The 14549-nt window shown below is 37.8% G+C and overlaps 1 long non-coding RNA gene across 1 annotated transcript in view; it reads left to right on the forward strand.

Annotated features, from left to right (window-relative positions):
• Positions 1 to 14549, forward strand: part of LOC309621214 — a 632915-nt gene that overhangs the window by 594597 nt on the left and 23769 nt on the right. The window lies entirely within an intron of this gene.

Raw genomic sequence — 14549 nt, forward strand, 5'->3', positions numbered from 1 at the left:
TCCGGGAAGATCCCACATGCCGTGGAGCAATTAGCACATGCGCCACAACTACTGAGCTTGCACTCTAGAGCCTGTGTGCCACAACTACTGAAGCCCACATGCCTAGAGCCCATGCTCTGCAACAAGAGACGCCACCGCAATGAGAAACCTGCACACCGCAATGAAGAGTAACCCCCGCTCACCACAACTAGAGAAAGCCTGTGTGCAGCAATGAAGACCCAACGCAGCCAAAGCTAAATAAGTAAAATAAATAAATAAATAAATAAACTAAAAATAGAACTACCATATGACCCAGCAATCCCACTACTGGGCATATACCCTGAGAAAACCATAATTTAAAAGAGTCATGTACCCCAATGTTCATTGCAGCACTATTTACAATAGCCAGGACATGGAAGCAACCTAAGTGTCCATCGACAGATGAATGGATAAAGAATATGTGGCACATATATACAATGGAATATTACTCAGCCTTAAAAAGAAATGAAATTGAGTTATTTGTAGTGAGGTGGATGGACCTAGAGACTGTCATACAGAGTGAAGTAAGTCAGAAAGAGAAAAACAAATATCGTATGCTAACACATATATATGGAATCTAAAAAAAAAAATCGGTTCTGGAGAACCTAGGGGCAGGACAGGAATAAAGACACGGATATAGAGAATGGACTTGAGGACACAGGGAGGGGGAAGGGTAAGCTGGCACGAAGTGAGAGAGTGGCATGGACATATATACACTACCAAATGTAAAATAGGTAGCTAGTGGGAAGCAGTCACATAGCACAGGGAGATCAGCTCGGTGCTTTGTGACCACCTAGAGGGGTGGGATAGGGAGGGTGGGAGGGATATGCAAGAGGGAGGAGATATGGGGATATATGTATACATATAGCTGATTCACTTTGTTATAAAGCAGAAACTAACACACCATTGTAAAGCAATTATACTCCGATAAAGATGTTTTTTAAAAAAAGGAGTTCTGTATATTTTGGATAATAGTCCTTTATCAGCTATGTGCTTTGAAAATATTTTCCTCAGTCTGTGGCTTGTCTTTTCATTCTTTTAACATTGTCATTTACAGAGCATAAAATTGCTGATTGTCAGTGCTCCCACAGTGGATGTGGCTCTGGTGCCCTTCGGGAGCTCACACTCACCAGCGGTAGGGCTGACCTCCAAGCCAATTGTCAGTGCTCCCACAGTGGGGACAAGTCTGGGGGTGGCACCAGCAGGAGCGGACTGTGGGCATGCACACTGGGTGGTGGGTGACATCACAGAATCGCATGTCCCCGGCGGATAGCACCTGGGGAGGAATACCCAGTGGCTCCTTTCCCAGTGAGAGTGCTCCAGTCCCACCTACCTCACACTGCAGCTTAGAACCAGATCTGGGGGCTTCTACTCCAACAACTGGGGAGCAGACCCTTCCCCCAACAGGACTGTGACAGCCATAGAGCAAAGAGGAGGCTCCGCCTAACATTTAGTGCAGGCTCTTGTCACCACAACACCAAAAACACCCCCTATCAAGAGGACAACAGCCAGCACATTCTGAGGAAAGACGTGGCAGGCATCCATACCAAGCACAGCCCTCACACCAAAATATTGGACTCTCGCAGTCTACACAGGGATGCTTCCACATATAAACAGCCCTTCAGGACCACAGGTGGTGATAACTGTTTCTCCTAAATTCATAGAGTCAGAGAAATTTAAGTAAAATGAAAAAGCAGAGGAAATACTCCCAATTAAAAGGACAAGAGAAATCTCCTGAAAGAACAGACAATGAAACAGACCTCTCCAGTATATCACACCCCGAGTTCAAAAAGGAGGTAATAAAAATGCTAAAGGAAATAAGAAAGGTTATCATTAGAAATGTAGACGACTGTAACAAGGAACTAGAAATTATAAAGAGGAACCAATCAAAATTAGACAACTCGATTGCCTAGATAAAAACCCAGCTAAAGGCAATGCATAGCAGACTAAATAATGAAGAAGAATGAATAAGTGATCTGGAAGATAGAATAATGGAAATCACACAATCAGAACAGCAGACAGAAAGACAAATGAAAAAAATGAAAGCAACATATGAGATCTATGGAATAATATAAAACATGCCAACCCATGCATAATAGGGATCCCAGAAGGAGAAGAAAGAAAAGTGGGTCGAGTCTTCCAATCCATGAACATGAGCTATTTTTCCATTTATTTAGATCTTCCTTGATTTTTTAATCAGTTTTGTAGTTATCTACGTACAGGTACTGTATGTATTTTATTATATTTATCCCTAAGTATTTGCTTTTTAAGTGCTATTATAAATGGTATTTTTTTAACATTTCAAATTCCATTATTCATTGTTGGTATATAGGAAAGCAATTGACATTTGCATATGCAACCTTGTTCCTTATTAGTCCCAGGAGATTTTTGTTGGTTTTCTGGGATTTTCTACATAGACAATCATGTCATCTGTAAGTAGAGAGTTTTATTTCTTCCTTTCTAGTCTCTATATCTTTTATTTTCTCTTCTCACCTTATAGCATTAACTAGAACTATATTGAGTAGGAGAGGTGAGAGAGGACACCCTTGCCTTGCTCTTGGTCTTAGGGGAAAGTGCTCAGTTTCTCACCATTAACTGTGATGTTATATGTAGGGTTTTGGTAGATTTTTTTTTTTAATCTATTTGAGGAAGTTCCCTTCTATTCCTAGTTTGCTGAGAGTTTTTCTTTTTTTTTAAATCATGAATTGGTACTGAATTTTGTCAAATGCTTTTTCTAAAACAATTGATATGTTTATGTGATTTTTTTTCTCTTTAGACTGTTGATGTGGATTACATTTATTGTGTTTTGAATGTTGAGTCAGTCTTGCATACCTGTTATAAATCTCACTTGAGTGTGGTATATAATTCTTTATATGCATTATTGGATTTCATTTGTTAATATTTTGTTGAGGATATTTATTTCTATGTTCATGAGAAATATTGGTGTAATTTTCCTTTCTTGTAATATCTTTATCTGGTTTTGTTATTAGGGTAATAATGGTCTCATAGAATGTGTTAGGAAGTATTTCCTCTTCTATTTTTTAGAAGAGATTATGGAGAACTGGTATCATTTTGTCTTTAACTATTTGGTAGAACTCACTGGTAAAACCATCTGGGCCCAGACATTTCTTTTTTTGAAAGGCTATTAAATTAAAATTTTCTTGTAGTCACATTTTAAAAAGTAAAAAGAAACAAGTGAATTTAACTTGAATAATAAACTTATTTAACCTAATATATCCCAATTATTGTCATTTCAACGTATAGTTAATATAAAATATATTAATGAGATATTTTATATTCTTTTCTTGAATGAAGTCTTTGAAATATGGTGTGTATTTTATACTTACTGCACATCTCAATTTGAAGTAGCCACATATCAAGTGCTCACATATCAATAGCCACATGTAGCTAATGGCTACCATATTAGACAGTACACCTAAGGTCTAAATCAAAGCTGTGGTTACTGTTGAGTTTTAATAATATATATTTTATCTTGTCTCTCATTAGGATATTAATGATAGAATACAGATTTATTATTTTTTAAAAGGAAACATTCTGATACTTTCCCTTAAGAGAGAATCATATTGACCACTATCAGAAAATAAGCCTTCCCAATAAAAAGATACTATGTATGATATTATTTCTCATGTAGTAAATGCAAATTAATTGTAGGGAATGTCACAAAATCTTCAAGAGGCAAATAAACCAAGCTGCAATGTGATAACTGGAAACTACCCTTTTCTGTGATAAAGTGCCTCTAACAATTTCAAACTGAGTTACTATACTCAGAGAACTGTAAAGCCAAAGCTATCCACTAGCAAAGTGACTTGACCTTGTTTGCACTAAGCCATTTATTGTTAGCATAAATTTACCGTGTGGACTACTCAACAAATACAGCAGAGCAATTAGTTCTATTGAATATACATCCCTGTGTGATGTTGGCTTAACGAGGCTTTTCTCCTTCATTATATAAGCCACTTTCCCTTTCCAGACCTGTCTCTATTGGTCCTCAGAAAACCCAAACATTATGGGACCAGCAAGTTGACCAGTGCTTTGGATTCGGCCAGAAATACAAAAGATGCAAGCAGGAGTAGTAGGAATCTTATTTCTGGTTCAGAGGTCCAGTGGCTAACAGGTGTCTTAGCCTCCATGAGGTTCCCCAAATCTTGGCAGCATCCAGCCAAAATCAGGAACAGGCTCTTTATCTGTATTGTGCTCACCATTGTACCCCGAGACCTAGAAGGGGTGAGCACATTATAAGTGGTTAATAAATAACAATTGGATGGATGGATGAGTCAATGAATAAATGCATGCATGCATGAATGAATAAAAATAAACTGCCTTCTCAGGGATCTGCAGTCCTCCTGCCTGCCGAAGGGTAGGTTCCAGGCCAAATTCTGAAGTCAGAAAGCTTTGTCTTTGATTTCCTCTCATCTCCTTTTCTTGGTGCCCTTATGTTCTCATAAATTCTAGCCTATGTCCTATTCCCACATTATCTCCTAAACCTTTGTGATGGGATTATTTTCCCTATTAGGTACCATTTCCACTAAGATCAGGAACAAGACAAGGTTGCCCACTTTCACCACTATTATTCAACATAGTTTTGGAAGTTTTAGCCACAGCACTCAGAGAAGAAAAAGAAATAAAAGGAATCCAAATCGGAAAAGAAGAAGTAAAGCTGTCACAGTTTGCAGATGACATGATACTATACATAGAGAATCCTAAAGATGCTACCAGAAAACTACTAGAGCTAATCAATGAATTTGGTAAAGTAGCAGGATACAAAATTAATGCACAGAAATCTCTTGCATTCCTATACACTGATGATGAAAAATCTGAAAGTGAAATTAAGAAAACACTCCCATTTACCATTGCAACAAAAAGAATAAAATATCTAGGAATAAACCTACCTAAGGAGACAAAAGACCTGATGCAGAAAATTATAAGACACTGATGAAAGTAATTAAAGATGATACAAATAGATGGAGAGATATACCATGTTCTTGGATTGGAAGAATCAACATTGTGAAAATGACTATACTACTCAAAACAATCAACAGATGCAGTGCAATCCCTAACAAACTACCACTGGCATTATTCACAGAACTAGAACAAAAAATTTCAAAATTTGTATGGAAACACAAAAGACCCCGAATAGCCAAAGCAATCTTGAGAAAGAAAAACGGAGCTGGAGGAATCAGGCTCCCTGACTTCAGACTATACTACAAAGCAACAGTAATCAAGACAGTATGGTACTGGTACAAAAACAGAAATATAGATCAGTGGAACAGGATAGAAAGCCCAGAGATAAAGCCACGCACATATGGTCACCTTATCATTGATAAAGTTGGCAAGAATATGCAGTGGAGAAAACACAGCCTCTTCAATAAGTGGTGCTGGGAAAACTAGACAGCTACATGTAAAAGAATGAAATTAGAATGCTCCCTAACACCATACACAAAAATAAACTCAAAATGGATTAAAGACCTAAATGTAAAGCCAGACACCACCAAACTCTTAGAGGAAAACATAGGCAGAACCCTCTATGACATAAATCACAGCAAGATCCTTTTTGACCCACCTCCTAGAGAAATGGAAATTAAAACAAAAATAAACAAATGGGACCTAATGAAACTTAAAAGCTTTTGCACAGCAAAGGAAACCATAAACAAGATAGAAAGACAACCCTCAGAATGGGAGAAAATATTTGCAAATGAAGCAACTGACAAAGGATTAATCTCCCTCTTAGGTAAATGGAAAAACAGGCTCAGAAGCAAGAAGAAGCTCTGAATGCTAATCTTGACTCTGACTTTATCCATCAGGATGATGTTGAACATCTACCTTCAAGCCTGGGACTCAGATTAATGCCTTCTATTCCTACACAGCTTGGATGGCTGCTACTCACCAGCTGTGTGAATTTAGTCAGATTACTTACCTTCTATTAGCCTCAGTTGCCTTATCTGTAAAGTCTAAGTAAATATCTGATGGGTTCATTTACCTGATGGGTTCATTTACCTGATGGGCTGCTTAAAAAAAGTAAATAGATGAAATAAGGCTCATAAACCACTTAGCACAATAACAAGCATATAACAAATACTCAATAAACATTAACCATTATCATTTCTATTATCTCCCATCTGTCAAATGGTTGTCCTATCTATGCTTAAAAATAATAATACTGAAATAATAAATAACTAACATTTATTGAGCCAGGAAATGTGCAAAGCTATTTACATATGTTATCTCACCTAATTCTTGCATAATAACATCCTCATAATTTTACAGGAGAAGAAATTGAACCTCAAAATGTGTAAGTAACTTGCCTAAGGACACAATTGCTTAGTGGTAGATTTGATATTTGAAAGTGTATCTTTCTAATTTCAAAGCATGTGCTCTTTCCACTATATTAAAAGAACACTGCTAGCTCTAAAAGTCTATGACTTCCAACTATTGTTTGATTTATAAAAATTTAGTGATTCAAAAAATAAATCCATTAAAGGCCAACTTGTACATGGCTGTATGCTAGGTATTATGAAGTGTACAAGATGAATAGGACAATATCCTTAGCCCCTCATATTCTGGCAACATGAAGTAATTCTTTCATTTTGGCTAGTTTTCCTTGGACCTCTCTTCTGATATAATCCTAAAATTGAGCAGTAATTTCTCTGACTCTCTCATTTTTATAAATTGTTAGTTTCAAAAAATGTGTTTTTAAAGAACCACATTTGCTAAATTAACAGTGCTAACAAAGGCTGATTATCTCATCACAGTAGATTGTCAGCATCAATGTTTAGGCTTTTTAATTAGCTTGAAATTATTATTACTAAGTGACCCTTTATGTAACACAATAACAAATCATTTCAAAAACATTTGTTGACAACCTACAATAAATTAGGTGGTGTCAAAAAAAACCCATAAAACACCCCCAAAAGCCCACCCATGTTTAAAGATTTTTTTGAAGAAAGATTCAAACTTATAGGGGATTCTCCCACTCAACCATCTGTAAAAAGATCTGTTCTATCGAACACCTGCTGTGATACATGGTGCTTGATGTATAAGCAGATATAAAGTATAAGGTATGAGGTATGAGCTTTTTTATTCTAAATCAATTGAAAGATCACCATAATTGGTTTATGGGTTGGAAAAAAACAGTATGAGATATCAAGCTAACTGATCAACAGGAATCCAGTACTTCTGTTTAGATGGAACAAAATTTTTAAAAATCGCTTTTTATGCTAACATAAATGTATGCAATACTTCCTCCATACCCCTAAAATGAAGAGACATTAGCATAATAAAAATAACTGGGCAATTTCTATTGAATTTATTCTCATTTCTCATGCTTCTGGTTCTCATAGTTTCAGGAATCAGAAAATGAAAGGTTTAATCCTATTGTTTTCAACAAACTTATGGTTACCAAATGGGAGAGAGAGGGGAAGGGGTACAAATTAGGAGTATGGGATTAACAGATACAAACTACTATACATAAAATAGATAAGCAACAAGGGTTTACTGTATATCACAGGGAATTTTATCCAATATCTTGTAATAACCTATAATTCAATATAATCAGAAAAATCTTAAAAATAAATAATCACATTGTTTTCACATTGATCAGGAAAGGAGGACGTAGACAACAGGCTTTTAAGGAGAACCTGCACATGTCTACTTTCCTGCTCCAAAATTTATATTTGAAGTCAGGGCAGAAGTTTTATTAACAAAAAAGTGTTTTTCCATCTCAGAATCTTTCAAAAACTAGGTCTTTCTAACTTTACCAAGACCTCTGCTCTTCATTTAGTCTCTTCGTTATTACCTACTGTTTCCCTCTCTACTAGGCAAACAGGTATTTACTTGTTGCTTAGGTTATTTGGAGTCAGACATTCTCCTTAACAAAGGAGCACTAAATTGTTCGGAGATCAGTTCGGAGACAGATGACTGAAAGTTTGGGTCATGGATGAAATTCTGTTCAAATCACTTGTTGATAGAAAATAAACTACTTTCATTAATAGATGAGGACTCACAAACATTAATAAAGGGAACTCATGGTCATCATCTCAGCTTTCACCAACATTTCCATGTCCAATTGCTCTGAGATTCTAAAGTAACTTCAAAGTTATGGGGGTCCGGGAGAGAGGAATCCTACAGACCCAAATCCATGGGTTGTCCTCTGTGGAAAACCATGCCTACCTTTCCACATCTTCTTTGCTCTCATAGTACAATAATATCTTTGCAGTACAATGAGTTACAGTTTATAGACTAGATCAACCCATAGACTATCTTAACCCTCTCCCAGACCCAAAATCTTTCTTTTTCCTGTCTTAGCCAACATGTTTTTTTTGGCTGCACTGCGTGGCTTGTGGGATCTCAGTTCCCTGACCAGGGATTGAACCCGAGCCACAGCAATGAAAGCACCGAATCCTAACCACTAGACCACCAGGGAACTCCTTTAGCCAAAATTTTTTATCCATACTTACTAGATTTCTAGATGACCATCTGGGCAAGCAATATCCTGTGTAACAGAAAAAGAATTGCAGAAGATCTTGAAAAGTTAGGATGATTGGGCTTCCCTGGTGGCGCAGTGGTTGAGAATCTGCCTGCTAATGCAGGGAACACGGGTTCGAGCCCTGGTCTGGGAAGATCCCACATGCCGCGGAGCGGCTAAGCCCGTGTGCCACAGCTACTGAGCCTGCGCGTCTGGAGCCTGTGCTCCGTAACAAGAGAGGCCGCGATAGTGAGAGGCCTGTGCACCGCGATGAAGAGTGGCCCCCGCTTGCCGCAACTAGAGAAAGCCCTTGCACAGAAACGAAGACCCAACACAGCCAAAAATAAATAAATAAATAAGTGAAATTCTAAAAAAAAAAAAGAGAGAGAATAGCTGACAATGCTAAATACACATACACATACCGCTATTTAAATAAACAAATTTAATGAAAAAAAAAAATGTTGGGATGATTGAGCTGAGTCACAGCGGATGAAATGCAACAAGAATAAATGTAAGGTTCTATACTCTGGCATGAAGAACTCAACTGGGCAGGCTTGGGGTAGAGGAGTCATGGAGTTTACATGTAGCCAAAGATATAGGGGTTAACAGAAGTAGAAAGTCTACTGTCTTTTTTTAAATTGAAGTACAGTTGATTTACAATATCGTGTTAGTTTCAGGTGTACAACACAGTGATTCAGATATATATATATTCCTGTTCAGATTCTTTTCCTGTATAGGTGTTTTATTTATTTATTTATTTATTTATTTATTTATTTATTTATTTATTGGCTGCATTGTATCTTACTTGCCGTATGTGGGATCTTTGTTGCGGTATGTGAGATCTTTCATTGTGGTGTGCGGGCTCTTCATTGCAGCGTGCAGGCTTCTCTCTAGTTGTGGCATGCAGGTTTTTTTTTTTCTCTCTCTAGTTGAGGTGCACAGGCTCAGTAGTTGTGGCGTGCGGGCTTAGTTGCCCTGCGGCATGTGGGATCTTAGTTCCCTGACCAGGGATTGAACCCATGTCCCTGCTTTGCAAGGCGGATTCTTTACCACTGGACCACAAGGGAAGTCCCTCCATTATAGGTTATTACAAAATATTGAGTATAGTTCCATATGATATGCAGTAGGTCCTTGTTGGTTATCTATTTTGTATACAGTAGTGTCTTTTGTTCAGCCTCTGACTGCTGCACTGCATGGAATTTTGAGGAAGGAAGGAAGGAAGGAAGGAAGGAAGGAAGGAAGGAAGGAAGGAAGGGAGGGAGGAAGGATGGATTTGCAATTTATTCAGAAGGAGATTAAGAGGAGGTAAGGGAAAGAACAAGGAAAATAAAAGGAGAGGAAGAAGGAAATGAGCAAAGGGGAGAACTGGGGAAAGGAAAAGTAGAACTATAGTGAAGGACAGGTCTGCCATCTGAAACGGAGGATCAGAGTTACAGTCTCAGAAACCACACTTAGAATTCAGGCTTCTCAGCCTCTCTCTTTCTACCACTCCTTCCCTGTCAGGCCCCCTCCCATGTCAGGACCTGGAACAGTGCTCAATTGAGGCAGTTTAGATAGCTGAAATAAAAAGCAAGTAAAGGATAACTATGGCTCTCACTTGTAGTGTTTTCCTAAAGAAACAAAAAGACACAAATTTTCTATTTTCTTATCAGGTGGGCAAGTACAACTACTATATCAACACAATCTGACTTTTTGTTTCAGGTACCTTGTAACAAAGTATTTATACCAATAGGCAAAGAGATCTCAATCTAGGCCATAATCTATATCCTAATGGTTCTTAAACATGTATTTACCTAATGTGCCAATAAAACTAAAGTCAAAATACAAGTGTTTAGTGGATTGTGTGATGACCCTGGACGCCAACTTCTGGTTTCTAGGGATGCAAATCTGGGTCACACGAATGCTGCCGTTACCTCCAGCTGCTTGGTTCTCCTGTGTGTTTGGACCAGTCCCCATGTCCTACTGTGGGACCTCTGCAGCCTTTGGCTTTACTGAGATATAATTCACATACCATAAAATTTACCTATGTAAAGTATATAACTCAAGAGACCTTCAAGATGGCAGAGGAGTAAGACGTGGACATCACCTTCCTCCCCACAAATACATCAGAAATACATCTACATGTGGAACAACTCCTACAGAACACCTACTGAATGCTGGCAGAAGACCTCAGACTTCCCAAAAGGCAAGAAACTCCCCACGAACCTGGCCGTGTGGCTGACAGGGTCTTCATACTCTGGCCGGGTGTCAGACCTGTGCCTCTGAGGTGGGAGAGCCAAGTTCAGGACAATGGTCCACAAGAGACCTCCCAGCTCCACGTAATATCAAATGGTGAAAGCTCTCCCAGACATCTCCATCTCAATGCTAAGACCCAGCTCCACTCAACTACCAGCAAGCTACAGTGCTGGACACCCTATCCCAAACAACTAGCAAGACAGGAACACAACCACATCCATTAGCAAAGAGGCTGCCTAAAGTCATAATAAGGTCATAGACACCCCAAAACACACCAGCGGACACAGTCCTACCCACCAGAAAGACAAGGTCCAGACTCTTCTACCAGAACACAGGCACTATTCCCCTCCACCAGGAAGCCTACACAACCCACTGAGCCAACCATAGCCACTGGGGGTAGACACCAAAAACAATGGGAACTACGAACCTGCAGCCTGTGAAAAGAAGACCCCAAACACAGTAAGTTAAGCAAAGTGAGAAGACAGAGAAACACACAGCAGATGAAGTAGCAAGGTAAAAACCTACCAGACCAAACAAATGAAGAGGAAACAGGCAGTCTACGTGAAAAAGAATTCAGAGTAATGATGGTAAAGATGATCCAAAATCTTGGAAATAGAATGTAGAAAATACAAGAAACATTTAACAAGGACATAGAAGAACTAAAGAGCAAACAAACAATGACGAACAACACAATAAATGAAATTAAAAATTCTCCAGAAGGAATCAATAGTAGAATAACTGAGGCAGAAGAACGGATAAGTGACCTGGAAGATAAAATAGTGGAAACAATTACCACAGAGCAGAATAAAGAAAAAAGAATGAAAAGAATTGAGGACAGTCTCAGAGACCTCTGGGACAACATTGAATGCACCAACATTCGAATTATAGGCGTCCCAGAAGAAGAAGAGAAAAAGAAAGGGACTGAGAAAATATTTGAAGACATTATAGTTGAAAACTTCCCTAACATGGGAAAGGAAATAGTTAATCAAGTCCAGGAAGCACAGAGAGTCCCATACAGGATAAATCCAAGGAGAAACAAACCAAGACACATATTAAACAAACTATCAAAAATTAAATACAAAGAAAAAATATTAAAAGCAGCAAGGGAAAAACAACAAATAACATACAAGGGAATCCCCATAACGTTAACAGCTGATCTTTCAGCAGAAACTCTGCAAGCCAGAAGGGAGTGGCAGGACATATTTAAAGTGATCAAAGGGGAAAACCTACAATCAAGATTACTCTACCCAGCAAGGATCTCATTCAGATTTGACAGAGAAATAAAACGTTTACAGACAAGCAAAAGCTAAGAGAAGTCAGCACCACCAAACCAGCTCTACAACAAATGCTAAAGGAACTTCTCTAGGCAGGAAACACAAGAGAAGGAAAAGGCCTACAATAACAAACCCAAAACAATTAATAAAATGGTAATAGGAACATACATATTGATAATTACCTTAAATGTAACAGGATTAAATGCTCCAACCAAAAGACATAGATTCTCTGAATGGATACAAAAACAAGACCCGTATATATGTGGACTATAAGAGACCCACCTCAGACCTAGGGACACATACAGACTGAAAGTGAGGGGATGGAAAAGATATTCCATGCAAATAGAAATCAAAAGAAAGCTGGAGTAGCAATTCTCATATCAGACAAAATAGACTTTAAAATAAAGACTAGTACAAGAGACAAAGAAGGACACTACATAACAATCAAGGGATCAATCCAAGAAGATATAACAATTGTAAATATTTATGCACCCAACATACATAAGCACCTCAATACATATTGAGCACCTCAATACATAAGTCAAATGTTAACAGCCATAAAAGGGGAAATCAACAGTAACACAATCATAGTAGGGGACTTTAACACCCCACTTTCACCAATGGACAGATCATCCAAAATGAAAATAAATAAGGAAACACAAGCTTTAAATGATACATTAAACAAGATGGACTTAGTTGATATTTATAGGACATTCCATCCAAAAACAACAAAATACGCTTTCTTCTCAAGTGCTCATGGAACTTTCTCCAGGAGAGATCATATCTTGGGTCACAAATCAAGCCTTGGTAAATTTACGAAAATTGAAATCATATCAGGTACCTTTTCTAACCACAATGCTATGAGACTAGATATCAATTACAGGAAAAAATCAGTAAAAAATACAAACACATGGAAGCTAAACAATACACTACTAAATAACCAAGAGATAACTGAAGAAATCAAAGAGGAAATCAAAAAATACCTAGAAACAAATGCCAGTGAAATCACAATGACCCAAAACCTATGGGATGCAGCAAAAGCATTTCTAAGAGGGAAGTTTATAGCAATACAATCCTACCTCAAGAAACAAGAAACATCTCAAATAAACAACCTAACCTTACACCTAAAGCAATTAGAGAAAGAAAAACAAAAAAAACCCAAAGTAAGCAGAAGGAAAGAAATCATAAAGATCAGATCAGAAATAAATGAAAACGAAATGAAGGAACCGATAACAAAGATCAATAAAACTAAAAGCTTGTTCTTTGAGAAGATAAACAAAATCTATAAACCATTAGCCAGACTCATCAAGAAAAAAAGGGAGAAGAGTCAAATCAACAGAATTAGAAATGAAAAAAGAGAAGTAACAACTGACACTGCAGAAATACAAAGGATCATGAGAGATTACTACAAGCAATTATATGCCAATAAAATGGAGAAACTGGAAGAAATGGACAATTTCTAAGAAAAGCACAACCTTCCGAGACTGAACCAGGAAGAAATAGAAAATATAAACAGCCCAATCACAAGCACTGAAATTGAGACTGTGATTAAAAATCTTCCAACAAACAAAAGCCCAGAACCAGATGGCTTCACAGGCAAATTCTATCAAACATTTAGAGAAGAGCTACCATCTATCCTTCTCAAACTCTTCCAAAATATTGCAGTGGGAGGAACACTCCCCAACTCATTCTACGAGGCCACCATCACCCTGATACCAAAACCAGACAAAGATGTCACAAAGAAAGAAAACTACAGGCCAATATCACTGGTGAACATAGATGCAAAAATCCTCACCAAAATACTAGCAAACAGAATCCAACAGCACATTAAAAGGATCATACACCATGATCAAGTGGGGTTTATTCCAGGAATGCAAGGATTCTTCAATATACGCAAATCAATCAATGTGATATACCATATTAACAAATTGAAGGAGAAAAACCATATGATCATCTCAATAGATGCAGAGAAAGCTTTTGACAAAATTCAACACCCATTTATGATAAAAGCCCTGCAGAAAGTAGGCATAGAGGGAACTTTCCTCAACATAATAAAGGCCATATATGACAAACCCACAGCCAACATTGTCCTCAATGGTGAAAAACTGAAACCATTTCCACTAAGCTCAGGAACAAGACAAGGTTGTGCACTCTCACCACTATTATTCAAAATAGTTTTGGAAGTTTTAGCCACAGCAATCAGAGAAGAAAAAGAAATAAAAGGAATCCAAATCAGAACAGAAGAAGTAAAGGAGACCAGACTATGAAAAGGAAGAAATGAGGGTGGTGAAAAAGTCAAGTGGCTTATCTTTGCAATCTCAGGTAGCTACTGGCAGACTTGGAGCCCCAGTCCCTTGTGATCATTCCACTATATTTCTTAAAGTGTGGTCCTCAGAATGTTATTATGTTAGATTTTCTACAGGAAAGGGGACCATGGTTAAAGAAATTTCAGGACATGCTGTACTATATAGTCACTTTAGAGATTCGCAATGAACATGATCACATTAAAGTTTCTAAGAAGTCTTGTATATTTAACTCTG

Source organism: Balaenoptera borealis (genome assembly GCF_965194805.1).
Source record: "Balaenoptera borealis genome assembly, chromosome: X".
In the NCBI taxonomy this organism is placed as follows: Eukaryota; Metazoa; Chordata; class Mammalia; order Artiodactyla; family Balaenopteridae; genus Balaenoptera; species Balaenoptera borealis.